This window comes from Oncorhynchus nerka, linkage group LG24 (genome assembly GCF_034236695.1).
Source record: "Oncorhynchus nerka isolate Pitt River linkage group LG24, Oner_Uvic_2.0, whole genome shotgun sequence".
Taxonomy (NCBI): Eukaryota; Metazoa; Chordata; class Actinopteri; order Salmoniformes; family Salmonidae; genus Oncorhynchus; species Oncorhynchus nerka.
The window spans coordinates 78,211,980-78,230,120 of record NC_088419.1 but is presented as its reverse complement, the minus strand read 5'-3'; the positions used below and the strand labels follow the sequence as shown (position 1 = coordinate 78,230,120).

Genomic DNA, 18,141 nt, shown 5'->3' with positions numbered 1-18,141 from the left:
CTGCTAAACTGCTTGCTGTACACTGTACTGCGTGATTGTAGCGGGTTTACTAATGTGTTAGTTGTAGTAGCTATGTTGACTATGACATTAATAAGGTGACAGGCCACATGATGTATTGTGCACTGAAGTCCACAATCGAAGGAAAAAGGTGAGAGGAGATCATTTTTTAAATTTCACCTTTATTTAACCAGGTAGGCCAGTTGAGAACAAGTTCTCATTTACAACTGCGACCTGGTCAAAATAAAGCAAAGCAGTGCGACACAAACAACACAGAGTTACACATAGACAAACATAAAGTCAATAACACAATAGAAAGGCCTATATACAGTGTGTGCAAATGTAGTAAGATTAAGGAGGTAAGGCAATAAATAGGCCATAGGGGCGAAATAATGACAATTTAGCAATTAAACACTGGAGTGATAGATGTGCAGAAGGTGAATGTGCAAGTAGAGATACTGGGGTGCAAAGGAGCAAAAACTAAATAACAATATGGGAATGAGGTAGTTGGGTGGGCTATTTACAGATGGACTATGTACCGGTGCAATGATCGGTAAGCTGCTCTGACAGCTGACGCTTAAAGTTAGTGAGGGAGATATAAGACTCCAGCTTCTGTGATTTTTGCAATTCGTTCCAGTCATTGGCAGTAGAGAACTGGAAGGAAAGGCACCCAAAGCAGGAGTTGGCTTTGGGGATGACCAGTGAAATATACTGCTGGAGAGCATGCTACGGCTGGGTGCTGCTATGGTGACCAGTGAGCTGAGATAAGGCAGGACTTTACCTAGCAAAGACTTATAGATGACCTGGAGCCAGTGGATTTGTCGACGAATATGAAGCGAGGGCCAGCCAACGAGCGCATACAGGTCGCAGTGGTGGGTAGTATATGTGGCTTTGGTGACAAAACGGATGGCACTGTGATAGATTACATCCAATTTGCTGAGTAGAGTGTTGGAGGCTATTTTGTAAATTACATCAGCGAAGTCAAGGATTGGTAGGATAGTCAGTTTTACGAGGGTATGTTTGGCAGCATGAGCGAAGGATGCTTTGTTGCGAATAGGAAGCCAATTCAAGATTTAATTTTGTATTGGAGATTCTTAATGTGAGTCTGGAAGGAGAGTTTACAGTCTAACCAGACACCTAGGTATTTGTAGTTGTCCACATATTCTAAGTCAGAACCGTACAGAGTAGTGATGCTAGTCGGGCAGGAAGGTGAAGGCAGCTATCGGTTGAAGAGCATGCACTTAGTTTTACTAGCATTTAAAAGCGGTTGGAAGGAGTGTTGTATGGCATTGAAGCTTGTTTGGAGGTTTGTTAGCACAGTGTCCAAAGAAGGGCCAGATGTTTACAGAATGGCGTCGTCCGCGTAGAGGTGGATCAGAGAATCACCAAAAGCAAGAACGACATCATTGATAGAAACAGAGAAAAGAGTTGGTCCCGAGAATTGAACCCTGTGGGGTTCATAGAGACTGCCAGAGGTCTGGACTACAGGCCCTCCGATTTGACATACTGAACTCTATCTGAGAAGTAGTTGGTGAACCAGGCGAGGCAGTCATTTGAGAAGCCAAGGCTATTGAGTCTGCCGATAAGAATGTGGTTATTGACAGAGTCGAAAACTGGGTCGATGAAGATGGCTACACAGTACTGTCTTTTATCTATGGCGGTTATGATATTGTTTAGGACATTGAGCGTGGCTGAGGTGCACCCATGACCAGCTTGGAAACCAGATTGCATAGTGGAGAAGATACGGTGGGATTCGAAATGGTCGGTGATCTGTTTGTTAACTTGGCTGTCAAAGATTTTATAAAGGCAGGGCAGGATGGACATAGGTCTGTAACAGTTTGGGTCTAGAGTGTCTCCCCCTTTGGGTATCTCAGAGGTTGAATAGGCTAGTAATAGGGATGGCAAACATTTCTGCGGATCATTTTAGAAAGAGAGGGTCCAGATTGTCTAGCCCAGCTGATTTGTAGGGATCCAAATCTTGCAGCTCTTTCAGAACATCAGCTGTCTGGATTTGGGTGAAGGAGAAGCGGGGGTGGGGGTGGGGGGCTTGGGCAAGTTGCTGCAGGGGGTGCTGAGATTTTGGCCGGGGTAGGGGTAGCCAGGTGGAAAGCATGGCCAGCTGTAGATAAATGCTTTTTGAAATGATTGATTTTCGTAGATTTATCGGTGGTGACAATGTTTCCTATCCTCAGTACAGTGGCGAAATTTTGGCCGTGTTTGCGTGTGATCAGGGGTCTATTCATTCCACCAATTCTGTTGAAAAATTCTTAAACGGAAGCAAACAGAACGAAATGAAGTTAAACATACCTGAATTTGTCCAATAGAAATTCTCATTTGCAACTGTTGGACTAAGGATTACAACCTAGATCAGCTAGATGCAGGCAAGAGTGTGCAAGGCAGTATTGAATGTGTCACTGTCAGTCACCTTGATTACTCTAATTTCTCTCGATGTTGTAAACTTTCATTCATATGCAAGGTTGTAGCAAACTCATGATGGGTATAGGGAAATTCTAGTTTCATGTAGCAGTCTAAACCTATCAATGTTACATTGACAGTCATCCAATATGTTGTAATAGAAATAAGGCCTTGCTCATAAAAAGTACAAATAAAATGTCCTGCTTCATCTTTAACAGTACCGACCACGACTGTCCACTGTAGCTAACTTACTGTTTCTTAACAAAACTATTTGTTTTCGTGGCTGTGGTTTGTGCTGGGGTCTTGGTTGTTCTTAAGAAATGTAGCATAGCTATCTGCAGTGTTTGTCCTGTCTGAAATATGGCTACCCCGTAGCTTAGTCTGTGCAATGCAAAATAAAGTGATTAGTATGGCAGTTTCCCAAAATGTGGTGGTTTTAAACTTAATGTGACTAACATTAACTAACTAGTTATGTTTTGTGTAAGAATGTATGACATATTGTGCTGCATGAACTGGCCATACACGTTAGCTAACGTTACAGTCTTACGTTGACTGGGGTTACTTAGCTAGCTAAAGTTAATTGGCTATCATAGCAACCAAGGACGTTCGCTACTGTCAGGATGGCGGTGTTGCCATTAGACGGGGGAAGACCCGTAATGAAATCCAGGGACATGTGAGACCAGGGGTGGTGAGGGACAGGCAGTTGTTGAAGAAGACCAGCCGGAGCTTGCTGAGGAGTCTTGTTCTGCGCACATCCCTTGCAGGCAGCCACGGACGTGGAGACGTCCGGGACCATGGTAGGCCAATGGTCCAATGGGATCCCTGGTGGCAGGCAAGCCTGGTTGAGTGGGCCCACTCCAGAACTGAGGAGCGGGGGGGCGGAGCTAGCATGTTGGAGTGAACGGCTGTGCGTGAGAGGCTCCTGCAACTTTTTTGCAAAATAATCTAATTTAACCTACTTTATGGCACTTTTTACAACAAATGTTTCTTTCTAATACAAGATTGTAACTTTTTATATGAAAATGCAGAGTAATAAGTGACCAAAGGACAATAAATCCACAGCGGAGGCCTACTCCCCACTAAACAATGAGACAGACATGGCGGGAGGCACATGCAACAACGTGACACTTACAGAACTTACCCGGGCTTTGGGGGAGCTACGTGTTGCTATAGCTGAGGATCTTAAGGCCACTATTGCTGAACTGGACACCAAAATCGAGAGCATCATTCGAACGGTCGCTTCGCATGGCCAGAGTATTGTGGACCTTGAGAAAGCTTCTGAATTCAACGCTGGTAGGATCGACGAGTTAGAGAAGCTATGCACGTCATTGCAGGATACTGTGCAGAGGCTTTCTGTGAAAGTGGTGGACCTGGAGGACCGATCCAGACGTAATAACCTTCGCGTTGTTGGTCTGGCAGAGGGGGTAGAGGCGGGCTCTCGCCCCACCGACTTCTTCGCCAAGCTATTGAAGGATGCAATGGGATCGGATGTTTTGGATTCGGATCCCCAGCTGGACCGAGCACATCGCTCCCTTGTCCCAGTGCCTGGACCGGGCCAGCGTCCTCGCCCAGTAATCATCTGTTGTCACAGTTTCAAGACCAAGGATCTTATCCTGCGTGAAGCTCGAATGAGGGGCAACCTGTCACATAAAGCACATCCATTCCGTGTATATGAGGATTATGCGCCCGATGTGGCAAAGCATCGCGCCGACTACAGAGATGTCATTACCAAAGTCTACAAACTCCATCTTCGCCCAGCCTTACTCTTCCCTGCAAGACTAAGAATTACCCCGCCTTCCGGTGAGAAGATTTGGCTCTCCTCGGTTTTGGACGTGGAAAAGGTTATCCGGGGATATACACCAATCCCCCTTACAGGCTAGAGTGCCTTGTTATTGCGTGTTAGGGTATGCTCATGGACTCGAATCCATACTATACCATATTGGGTGAAAACGTATTAAACGGGCTCAACAAGGGCTACCGAACATGTAAGACGCTGAGCAGACCAATGGATGGCGGTCAGAGCTCTCATTTAACATTAAATTCACTTTCATCCCGGCTGAGCAGACCAATGGATGGCGGTCAGAGCTCTCATTTAACATTAAATTCACTTTCATCCCGGCTGTGCTCACTGCATCTTCCAGGTTTGATCACTGACACCTTCGGACGGATATACTTATATTCCCCCACTTTTGGTTTGTTTCGTTATTTATTTTACAATCCTTACATTATTCTTACTACCATACCATTTATTTATTGCTTGCAGGGGACTGGGGGTGATGGTTGGGAGGGGGCAGACACCTGGTTAGCAGGTTGATGTTTTGTGCCGTTCTGCCTTTAGTCGGGAGGGAGGCCCACGGCCAGACAGAGTCCCACCAGCCCTCTGTAGTGCTTATGTATGTGTAGGTGTGCGTACATATAATTACTATTTGTACTTTATTACTATTTTCTCTTTACATTTTAGTATTATGTATGTGCATATTTTAAATCAGTGTAGATTGTTATTCTGGGGTATGAATGTTTGTATGTGTATATGTGCATATGGATGTATATACATATTCTTTAAATATATATTTTTATATATGACTTTTTTGTGTGGGTATGTATACGTACATATGTATGTATGTATGTATGTATATGTGTGTGTGTATGCATGTGTGTATATATATATATATATATATAGATGTGTATATATAGGTATGTGTATGTGTGTGTGTATATGTGTGTATGTATGTGTGTATGTATGTATATATGTGTATGTATGTGTGTGTGTATGTGTGTATGCATATATATATGTATGAATATATATGTGTATGGATGTGTGTATGTATGTATATGTGTGTATGTATGTGTATATATATATATATATGTGTCTGTGTATGTGTATATATATATATATGTATGTGTGTGTGTGTATGTATTTTTATTGATTTTTATTAAACTTTTGTTTTTAAATGGGGGGAACGTTTAATTTAACAATTCCTTGTTCCGATCTCCTGACCCACAGTATGTAAAGGTACGGCTGACTATGTCAGTTGCGGATGGTTTATTTTTTGACCGGCAGTGCTTAGCAATATAATCTTGAAGCTATATCTTGCTTATCTCTGGGATTGACCCAGGATGACGCTTAAATGCGCAATATGTTTAAGTTGCAACTTATTATTTTTAGGTTTATTAGATGCTAACTGAACACTTAATTCGCGGGAGCCTCCTCAGTTCATATGTTAGTAGAAGTTCTAGGATAGTGAGAGGTGAACGTATAGTTGGGATTTTATTTTTGTTTTACCTTTTGTTCGAGGTCGTGCCGTGCTTTTTTGGCATCGGCCAGACAATGTGTTTATAAAAAAAAATCCTTTTTTTTTTCTCCTGTTTGTGCATGCCTGTTAAATATGGGTTGATGGGGAGGTAAGTGTTGGGGAAATTAGGGGAACAGGGTGGGAAGTAAAGGTGCTTGCAGGGGGGGAGGGGTGGGTTGGATACTGCTCGGGTGTAGGTGCTACATATGCTGATCGTGATGGTTTGGTGCGCTTTCTTAACTTTTTATCAAGTTACATGGTATGCAGGCCACCATAGGAACTACAAACGAGAGGAGGGCGGGGCTTACATCCACTTCCTGGAATGTCAAGGGTTTAAACGAACCAATTAAGAGGGGCAAGGTCCTAGCCCACCTGAAAGCACTCTCGTCTGATATTATATTTTTGCAAGAAACCCATCTGAAGAATAACTCTCATAGCAGACTTAAGTGTAGGTGGGTGGGGCAAGTGTATCACTCTAACTTCTCTGCCAAAACGAGAGGCACAGCGATTCTGGTACGGAAAGGAATTCCCTTTCTACATAAAACCACCCTTGCGGATAAAGAGGGTCGGTATGTGATCGTAATAGGAGAAATCCACTCTACCTCAGTAACTACTAAATATCTATGGGCCAAACATTGATAACCCCTCTTTTTTCAAAAGAGTCCTTGCCCTGATTCCAGATATCTCCCATACTAACCTGGTCATTGGAGGGGACCTTAACTGTGTGCTAGACCAGTATTTGGATAGATCCTCTACCCGGCGAACCCCTACCTCCTATTCAAGCGAATTCTTGAATACCTACATAAAAAATTCAAACTTATTTGATATATGGAGGATCGCTAACCCTACGGGTAGGGAATACTCCTTTTACTCTCATGTTCACAATGTTTACACTCGAATTGACTACTTTTTGTTGGATGCTAGACTACTCCCCTATACCTGTAATGTGAGGTATCATGATATTATAATCTCGGACCACAGTCCACTCACCTTCTCCCTGAGATTGGGTGACATTGTACCAAACAAGAGGGTCTGGAGGTTGAATCCTCAGCTCCTCACAGAACCAACATTCTGTGAATATCTTAAAGACCAAATTACATTTTTCTTTGATACCAACGACAACACAGAGACCTCCCCAGCATTATTGTGGGAAACACTAAAGGCTTATCTGAGAGGCTGTATCATCTCCTTTCAGGCTGCCAGGAGTAGGCGAAACAGAGGAAAACTGGAAGAACTGGAGGGACAAATTCACTTACTGGATTGGGAGAATGCTAGCCACCCATCTATGGAGAAACATAAAAAAATTACCTCTTTAAAATTTGAATATAATCAGATTCTCTCAGCTAAAATTGCTAAATCTTTTCTCTATGCCAAGCAAAAATATTTTGAGTTTGGTGACAAACCACACAAATTACTCGCCAGACAACTTCGAAAAAATGTGAGTGACTGAATTATTCACAAAGTTAAATTTGCATCTGGGGAATTACTCTCTTCCCCCAAAGACATCAATGACAGATTCCGACAGGTTTATGAGACTCTATATACATCTAAAGCGGATCCTAACCCCTTAATTATGCAAACATTTTTGGAGGACTGTAATCTTCCTGCCCTGAACCAGGAAGATTCTAACTTCCTGAATAAGGAAATATCTCTTGATGAAATTCGAGAAACAATTAAATCTCTAAAGAGTGGCAAGACCCCGGGCCCAGATGGATACCCTGGTGAATTCTATAAAACATTCAGCAACATGCTCTCTCCCTACCTGCACAAAATGTTGGTTCAGGCCAATGAGGTTGGAGCTCTCCCTTCTACTTTGGACGAAGCGTTCATTACAGTTATACATAAGAAGGGTAAAGATCCAGAAGAGGTAGGGTCATACAGACCAATATCTCTCCTTAATACAGACCAAAAGATTTTAGCAAAAACTCTGGCTAACAGGCTTAGCACTTTAATTGGCAAATTGGTCCATTCGGATCAGACCGGCTTTATCCCGAACAGAAACTCATTCTTCAATCTCAGGCGCCTCTTCAATATTATGTATTCTCAGAGGTTACCCAACGTGGACCTTGCCGTCATATCTCTTGACGCCGAAAAGGCCTTTGACCAAGTTGAGTGGCCCTATCTATTCAAGGTCCTACAGAAATTTAATATTGGAGATGAGTTCATAAATTGGATCCAGCTTTTATATAGGAACCCCTGTGCCAGAATACTCACTAACCAATCATTGTCGCCCCGATTTAACCTTAACAGGGGGACAAGGCGGGGTTGTGCGCTGTCGCCTATGCTCTTCGCCCTAATTATCGAACCCCTCGCTCAGACGATTAGATCTCACGCAGCAATACACGGCTATAATACTAAAGATACTCTAAATAAGATTTCCCTATATGCAGATGACATCCTCCTCTATGTAACAGAACCCCAGGCTAGTATCCCAGCTATTCTTGATGTGATCAATTTGTTTGTTACCTTCTCGGGATACAGAATAAATTGGAACAAGAGTGAATTAATGCCCATACGGTCGCAAAACACCTCCTGGCTAGAACATCTCCCATTTAAGTTATCTTCAGAAAAATTTACCTACCTAGGAATTGTAGTTACCAAACAATACTCCTTACTATTTAAAGAGAATTTCCCCTCTCTGATACAAAAACTCAAAGCAAACATACTATTTTGGAGAACTCTCCCAATTTCTCTGCTCGGAAGAATTAATGTCATTAAAATGGTCTTCCTCCCACAACTGCTCTACCTATATCAGAACATCCCAGTATTCATACCTAAATCCTTTCATAAACAACTGGACTCAATTATCAATCCTTTCATCTGGGATTATAAAACACACAGGATAGGTAAAAAACACCTCTGTAAACCAAGATGGAAGGAGGATTGTCTCTCCCAAATTTTATATTTTATTACTGGGCCGCTAACCTCCGCGTTGTTACGTTTCTGCTGGATGACGCACTTCCGGCATCCAGCTGGCTTAGTATGGAGCGTGAGGAGTGTCACCCCTTCTCTATTGGCGCTGTGATTTTGTCGCCTGTCAATCTGGAGATGTCACTTTATTGTAACAATCCTATTATACATAGCACAGTGGAAGCAAATTAAAGTCCACTTTGAGCTTTAGACCAATGTCATTCATGCTCCCTGTCGCCAGGAATCCCTCCTTTGCCCCTTCTAACCTTGATAACACCTTTGAGCGATGGGGAGAGCTGGGGATAAGTACCATAGGGTATTTATACATAGAAGGGACCTTTGCTTCCTTTGAAATGCTGAGGGAAACTTATAATCTTCCCAGAAGTAATTTTTTCAGATACCTACAAATTAGAGACTACGTTAGAAAACACCTCCCAACATTTGGGAATGCTAAACCTTCCATGTTTGACAGATGCATACAAATATGCCCCACCTCAGATAAACTGATATCGCGTCTATATGATGCTTTTCAATCTGTTAGCACACCTTCTACAGATGCCATAAAGGCAAAATGGGAGGAAGAACTAGGGACTGACATTTCTGTGGCAGTCTGGGAAGAGAGCTTGGAGTATATCCACACATGCTCCATTAATTCCAGACATCGTCTCATACAATTCAAGGTATTACACAGATTACACTATTCCAAAACTAAACTGCATAGGATATTTCCTGATACATCCCCTACATGTGATACATGTCAGGCTGCACAGGGTACACTACTCCACTGCTTTGCCCTATGCTCTAGCTTGCATGGTTATTGGTGTGGAATGTTTGGGATCCTCTCTGAAGTTTTGGAGACTTCAATAGATCCAGACCCGCTTCTGATAATCCTGGGAGTATCTGAGTCCCTAAAAAGGATTAACCAACCCCCAAAAACAACTAATCTCGTACGGTCTCATTTCGGCAAAAAAACTCATCTTGTTTTGGAAAAGGAGGGAAGCGCCCTCTACCAAATTATGGCTCAGTGAATTGGCAAACACTGTACACTTAGAAAGAATTAGATATATTCTGAACAATAAATTATCAACATTTGATCAAATCTGGCAGCCTTTCCTCTCCTACTTGGAAGAGTCGGCGCTGTGAATTTGTACTTATTAACACACTCTCAATTGTAATATTTTAATCTACCTTTGGGCAGCATGTGCTGGCCCTGCCACCTGAGCAGTTGGGGGGGGGGGGGGGGGGAGAATAAGTGGGGGGTAGGGGGGACATCTTCCCTCTTTCTTTCTACGTGTCCTTGTTTTGTATGTCGTGATTTGTATTATTTGTTTTGCACCCAGGGCTCTGGGTCTTGTTGTTCCTGAATGCTCTTTTATGTTTAGATAAGAATTGTATACCTGTCTTGTAGGGGATGTATCAGGAAATATCCTATGCAGTATACCTATACACCATTCTTGTGTGTCTTTAATAAAAAATATTTGAAACAGAACTGAGGAGCGGACAGCGTCAGGCACAAACATCCGGTTATCTAAAACATTGCAGCTGCACCCTGGATGTACGATGGGGCCAATCCACCACCACTCTCACCTTCCCGGGATCCATCTTTACACTCCCTGCAGCGATGATGTAACCCAGGAAGGGGATGGTGGAGTGATGGAATTCGCACTTCTCCGCTTTTACAGAAAGCTGGTTCTCCAGGAGGCGTTGGAGAACCTGTCAGACGTGGAGCATGTGTTCTTGGGTGAAGCGGGAGAAGACGAGGAAGTCATCGAGGTAGACGAAGATGAACCGGTTCAACAACTCACAGAGATCATCATTAACAAGAGCCTGGAACACAGCTGGGGCATTGGTAAAGCAAAATGGTATGACCAGATACTCATAGTGACCGCTGGCCATGTTGAAGACAGTCTTCCACTCATCCCCTTCCTGTATCTGCACCAGGTGATAGGCGTTCTGTAGGTCCAGCTTGGAGAACACGGTGGCCCCCTGGAGCGACTCGAAGGCAGAGGAGTTGAGGGAGGCGGGTAGCGGTTCGTCACCATGATGTCGTTGAGGCCCCGGTAGTCAATGCACGGATGCAGGATTTTGTCTTCCTTCTCCACAAAGAAGAACCCTGCACCGGTGGGGGAGGCAGAAGTATGGATGAACCCTGCAGCTAGACAGTCCTCAATGTAGATTTCCATAGCCTTGGTCTCCGGACCCGACAAAGAGTACAGTCGTCCCTGGGACGGAGTGGTGCCTGGGAGAATGTCAATCCCGCAGTCACAGGGTCGGTGCGGCGGAAGCAAATTGGCTTGGGCCTTACTGAACACCTCCCAGAGTTCTTGGTACTTCGCGGAAATGGCAGAGAGGTCCGGGGTAACTTCCGAGCCCACAGGAAAACATCCCGTGGCAGGATGCGCTGACTTCAGACAATGGGCGTGGAAGAACGGGCTCCAACCCATAATGTCACCAGCAGTCCAGTCAATGATGGGATTGTGTCACTGGAGCCAAGAGAATCCCAATACCACCTGAACCTGAGGAGACTTAATCAGTACAAATTGGATTTTCTCGCTGTGGTTCCCTGACACTCGTAGGTTGATGGGAGTGGTATTGTGAGTGACCTGGCCTATAGAGCATCCGTCCAGCACTCTAACATCCATGGGAATGGAGAGGGGCTGAGTGGGGATGCCCAGCTCGGCCAGTGGGGTAGGCTGGGAGATTACGTGTGTGACCTGCTGCCCAGTGGGGAAACGCCTGGTCATGGCGTTCTGCAAGGGTATGGAGTCTCTAGATAAGACATTCCAGTAACTCCTTGTGTTGTCCAATGGTGGCTCCTTGCAGGGAGACAGCGTTGTGGAACTGGTCTGAGTCTGCTGGGTTGGTCATGGCAGGAAGCGTTGGCCTCTTCCTCTGAATGGGGAGGCTTGCATGGGAAGAGGCGTACAGATTATCCGCAATCATAAAAAAAGACATAATATGACTCAAGAACTGTCCGAATGGTGAAGAAACCTTTTTGCTTGTCAAAACCTGACAGCTATATGAATGTACATTCTTGTAGCCAGGGTTATGACGACTAGGAAATCAGGTTACGGGATTTGATTGAATGAGACCCAATCGTTTCTACTGTGTGTCTGGAAATAATGAGTAGGACTCAATATGTGAATGTAGAATATCAGAGATATTCAGTGTGTGTGTGTGTGTGTGTGTGTGTGTGTGTGTGTGTGTGTGTGTGTGTGTGTGTGTGTGTGTGTGTGCGTGTTTCAGGCTAACTCTAATAGCTCCGACATGCTCTTGAAGTAGAATCCCTCCCACACATTCCCACAGAGATTAGCTATTTGTCACAGAGCACAAATTCACCAGCATCAACAACACACACACACAAATACACACAGACAGAGATATAAAGACACACACAGACACATGCAGATGCACGTACACATTCACAAGAACACACACTAAAACACACACCTACTGTTGACGCACATACACAACCACAACCACAGACAGAACCGTACACACACAGGTACACAGGTACACAAAAACCTAACCAGAAAACACTGTTATTTCCAGTTAGCACCATATCACACATCAGCACATCAGAGACACGTAAGGGTAGACATACAATAATTAGGCTGAAGGCACCAACCTTCACACACACACACACACACAAACAAACACACAAGCTCACACACAGGGGAGAGATGCATGGCAAGTGCAGTGAGAGGCGGAGATGAGATGAGAGGAGACGGGGAGCTCCGGTTTTCTGCTCCCAGGAGCAGAAAAATTCTGGCGTAGGAGGAAGGATATGAGAAATCACAACCTGGATCATTATCCTAGAGCAAAGCAGAGTGCATGTGTGCGTGTGTGTGTGTGTGTGTGTGTGTGTGTGTGTGTGTGTGTGTGTGTGTGTGTGTGTGTGTGTGTGTGTGTGTGTGTATGTGTGTGTGTCACGTGAAGAAGTCAGACAGGCTTAGCTGCTGTGACAGACCCGGTTGGAGCAGTGAATTTCCCCTTGCCTGTTGGCCAAACACGACAGGGTATAAATCTCAATTAGGCCACAGCTGCAACTACACAAAACACACAGCACATGCGCACACGCATACACACATGCGCACATACATGCACAAACACACACACACACGCACACATATGCGCACATACACACACACACACACATGCACGCACACATGCACATACACGCACACACACATGCACACACACATGCACGCACACTCGGACACACACATGCTCACACACAAAAACCCTCATTGAATTTCTTCTATATTGACTGTCTTATATCAAAATCCATAACTGATTCATAGACAGAAAGACTCATATTGCACTGCAGTTATGTCCTCCACATCTATCATGTAGGGCACTACTGTCACCCATATACAGTTGAAGTCGGATGTTTACATACACCTTAGCCAAATACATTTAAACTCAGTTTTTCACAATTCCTGACACATAAAAGTGTCCTGTCTTAGGTCAGTAAGGATGACCACTTTATTTTAAGAATGTAAAATGTAAAATAGTAGAGAGAAGGATTTACTTCAGCTTTTATTTCTTTCATCACATTCCCAGTGGGTCAGACGTTTACATATACACAGTTCGTATTTGGTAGCATTGCCTTTAAATTGTTTAACTTGGGTCAAAAGTTTCAGGTAGCCTTCCACAAGCTTCACACAGTAAATTGGGTGGATTTTGGCCCATTCCTCCCTGACAGAGCTGGTGTAACTGAGTCAGGTTTGTAGGCCTCCTTGCTCGCACATGCTTTTTCAGTTCTGCCCACACATTTTCTATGGGATTGAGGTCAGGGCTTTGTGATGGCCACTCCAATACCTTGACTTTGCTGTCCTTAAGCCATTTTACCACAACTTTGGAAGTATGCTTGGGGTCAATGTCCATTTGGAAGACCAATTTGCAACCAAGCTTTAACCTCTTACCTCTACTTGGGACGCTTGCGTCCCAACTAGAGCTCTGGAAATGCAAATGCGCTACGCTAAATGCTAATAGTATTAGTTAAAACTCAAAAGTTCATTAAAATACACATGCAGGGTATCAAATTAAAGCTACACTCGTTGTGAATCCAGGCAACAAGTCAGATTTTTAAAATGCTTTTCGGCGACAGCATGAGAAGCTATTATCTGATAGCATGCACCAATACACTACAACAGAAAAGCACAGCAGGGGACGTAAACAAAATAATTAGCATTTCGGCGTTACACAAACCGCACAATAAAATAGAAAACAGTCATTACCTTTCACCATCTTCTTTGTTGGCACTCCTAGATGTCCCATAAACACTATTGGGTCTTTATTTCGATTAAATCGGGCCATATAAAGCCAAGATATCGTTATATGTAGACTGTGTGATAAACGAAAAAAACAGCGATTTCACAACGTAACGTCATTTTTTAAAATTCAAAAGTAGACGATAAACTTTCACAAAACACTTCGAAATACGTTTGTAATGCTACTTTAGGTATTAGTAAACGTTAATAAGCGATAAAAATCATCCGTAGGCGATGTAAATATCATTAGCTGTCGTCTTGGAAAAAATTTCAGGAGAGAGCTCTTCCGGAATGATCTGGGCGGAGACCGGAGGTAAGTCGTGCCCCTCTTTCGGTTCAACCAAGAATCAAAGATGATTCAATTCACAAGACTCTAGACAACATGGGGATGCTGTGGGAGTTGAATGCTCGGTCTTATCTAATTCGGCTCACTGTTAACAATTGCTGGAAGTGGCGCAAGGATATTTATTTCCATTTTCTGTGATCAGGTTTTCCTGCGCTTTCCGATGTAACGCACGTTATGTAATAGCCACAGTCGTGATTTAACCAGTTTTAAAAACGTCTGAGGGTTTCCTATCCACACATTCTAACCATATGAACGTACTATATTCCTGGCATGAGTAGCAGGGCGCTGAAATGTTGCGCGATTTTTAACAAAATGTTCAAAAAAGTAGAGGGTAGGAGCAACAGGTTAACTTCCTGACTGATGTCTTGAGATGTTGCTTCAATATATCCACATGATTTTCCATCCTCATGAGGTCATCTATTTTGTGAAGTGCACCAGTCCCTCCTGCAGCAAACACCCCACAACATGATGCTGCAACCCCCATGTTTCACGGTTGGGATGGTGTTCTTCGGCTTGCAAGCCTCCATCTTTTTCCTCCAAGCATAACGATGGTTATTATGGCCAAAAAGTTATATTTTTGTTTCAACAGACCAGAAAAGTACGATCTTTGTCCCCATGTGCAGTTGCAAACCGCAGTCTGGCTTTTTTATGGCGGTTTTGGAGCAGTGGCTTCTTCCTTGCTGAGTGGCCTTTCAGGTTATGTCGATATAGGACTCGTTTTACTGTGGACATAGATACTTTTGTACCTGTTTCCTCCAGCATCTTCACAGGGTCCTTTGCTGTTGTTCTGGGATTGATTTGCTCTTTTCGCACCAAAGTACATTCATCTCTAGGAGACAGAACATGTCTCCTTCCTGAGTGGTATGACGGCTGCGTGGTCCCATGGTGTTTATACTAGCGGAACTATTGTTTGAACAGATGAATGTGGTACCTTCAGGCGTTTGGAAATTGCTCCCAAGGATGAATTAGACTTGTGAAGGTCTACAATTGTTTTTTTGAGGTCTTGGCTGATTTCTTTTGATTTTCCCATGATGTCAAGCAAAGAGGCACTGAGTTTGAAGGTAGGCCTTGAAATACATCCACAGGTACACCTCCAATTGACTCAAATTATGTCAATTAGCCTATCAGAAGCTTCTAAAGCCATGACATCATTTTCTGGAGTTTCCCAAGCTGTTTAAAGGCACAGTCAACTTAGTGTATGTAAACTTCTGACCCACTGGAATTGTGATACAGTGAATTATAAGTGAAATAATCTGTCTGTAAACAATTGTTGGAAAAATGACTTGTATCGTGCACAAATTAGATGTCCTAACCGACTTTTGTCCTAACAAGACATTTGTGGAGTGGTAGAAAAATTATTTTGAATGTCTCCAACCTTAGTGTATGTAAACTTCCGACTTCAACTGTATTTCTCATTCTGCATCCCAAATGGCCCCCTATTCCCTATATACTGTAGTGTTAACTTAAAATGACAAAACAACTAGGTTTCAGTTTAACAACATTTATCAAACCGTATTTCCACAATATATGGTTGCCATAGCGCTCAGGCCAGGTCCACCAACAGTGAGACTACTGCGCAGGAGTACTAATAACAAAGTGATAGCATCTGAATAACAGAAATATAGGGATACTTAAAACACGAACTTAACATATAGTGCACTACTTTTGATCACTACTCTCTATCTCCCTTAGAGCCCTGGTCAACAGTAAGGGAAAGACCTAGTCAGTTGTACAACTTAATGCATTCAACTGAAATGCGTCTTCCGCATTTAACCCAACCCCCCTATATCAGAGAGGTGGGGGTGGATGCCATTATTGACATCCACATCTTCGGTGTCCGTGGAACAGTGGATTAACTGCTCAGGAACAGAATGACAGATTTGTACCTTTCGGTTACTGGCCCAACGCTCTAGGCTACCTAGCGCCACTATCAATAGAATAGGGTGCCATTTGGTACTAAACTAATGTGTAGGAAATGTTATGTGGATGTAAAGCATTACACAGAGTGACCTCCCTCTTAATCTCTTAATTCATTCTCTCCGTGTATTTTATCCTCTGTTTAAATCTCTGCATTCCTTTCATCCTCCATCCTTCATTCTTTAAAGGAGCCCAGCAAAAATATCAACCTGACAGTCTCAACGCTAGATAGAAACTTACTTAGAAATATACTCTACCTCTTTATCTCTCTTCTTCTTCTTCCCTCTCTTTCTCTTTCTCTCCCGCTCCCTCTCTCTTGTTCTCTCTCTGTATATGTCAATCCTGTTCTCTCCCTTCTCTCACTCTGTCTCTCTCTCCCTCTATATTATTTCTCTCTCTTCCATCTCTCCCTCTATATTATTTCTCTCCATCTTCCCTCCCTCTCCCTCCTCTCTATATTATTTCTCTCTCTTCCATCTCTCCCTCCCTCTATCCCTCTCTCTCTCCCTCTATATTATTTCTCTCTCTTCCATCTCTCCCTCCCTCTCTCCCTCTCTGTCTCTCCCTTTATATTCTTTCACTCTCTCTCTCACCCCCATCTCTCTCTCCAAGTTAAGCTGATTGCTGAGACACCGTTTCAGACTCAAGAGGGGATAATGCTAATCATGTGACATAGCCATGGGGTGTGTGTGTGTGTGTGTGTGTGTGTGTGTGTGTGTGTGTGTGTGTGTGTGTGTGTGTGTGTGTGTGTGTGTGTGTGTGTGTGTGTGTGTGTGTGTGTGTGTGTGTTAGTAGTTTCAAGAGATATGCTCATAAAGTGTGGTAGCATAGAGACAGGAAGACATCAAATAAGCTTTGCTCTCCTCGTGCTTTAAGACATAAAATAAGCTTTGCTCTCCTTGTGCTATAAGACATAAAAGAAGATTTGCTTTCCTTATTAGTAAAAACTTTGGGATTCAACCCTTATAGTTGACAAAGACTGGTTTGAGTGTGTTTGAATATATTTTCGTGTTCTAGGGGTTTCTACTACTCAGTTATACTCCTCCTGTTCCTCTATAATAGAGAGCCGGTGGTGGATACCTGCCAGAGACAGAGAGAATTAAATAAAAGGAAAAGAGAGAGAAAATGACTGAAAGAACAAGAGAGTTTGATCTTCAATTTACTTTCCTACCTTATTATGTCAAGGAATGTATTGATCGGCAGAATGATACAAGGCCTGAGGGACAGAGTGGATGAGAGAGAGAGGGATGGAAGAAGGGAGGGGAGGAGAAGGTCAAGGAGCAGAGAGAATTAGAGCGAGAGAGATAGAGGGATCATCTGAAAGAACAGAATTGGAGCGCAAGATATGGAAAAATGGCGAGTAAAATAGATTTCTAGAGACATAGGAAGGAAAGAGAAAATGAGGTGGAGGAAATGAAGGAGGCATGCTTGTGCATGTGCATCCATCTTTGAGTGGATTTACATATTGTATTTCGTACAGTACGGCATAATTTTCCTCTTGCAAACACACACATGCTATGAGTCACAGTAACATTTTAAAGAAACAGGATATCTAATACTGTAGCTGTGGGGTGTAGCTCAGTGTGAGAGAAAGACACAGAGAGAGAGAGAGAGAGAGAGAGAGAGAGAAGAGAGAGAGAGAGAGAGAGAGAGAGAGAGAGAGAGCGTGAAAGAGAGAGAGAGAGAGAGAGTGAAAGAGAGAGAGAGACAGGGAGATATATGCTCTAATGTATGTGTATCTGTAGGGTGAAGCTCAGTAAGCCTGTCTAGAGCGAAGCAAATTAGGAGCATGATAAGCTTTTTACTGCCAGACTACTGTAATCATATTAATAATGCATGTGCCACAGATAACAGCCTCTACCTCCTTCCTAGCAGCCACACCTACCAGCTCTCACAGTCTCATGTCAGAATTAGACGTTCATCCATGTTTCTCAAATGTCAAATTTAGAAGTTGTTCAAAACGTAACATTTCTAAGTGTGTAAGGTT

General features: G+C 43.3%; 1 protein-coding gene across 1 annotated transcript in view; it reads right to left on the bottom strand.

The window, feature by feature from the left end:
* adcy1a (adenylate cyclase 1a) overlaps nt 1-18,141 on the bottom strand; it is a 127,578-nt gene that overhangs the window by 59,753 nt on the left and 49,684 nt on the right. The window lies entirely within an intron of this gene.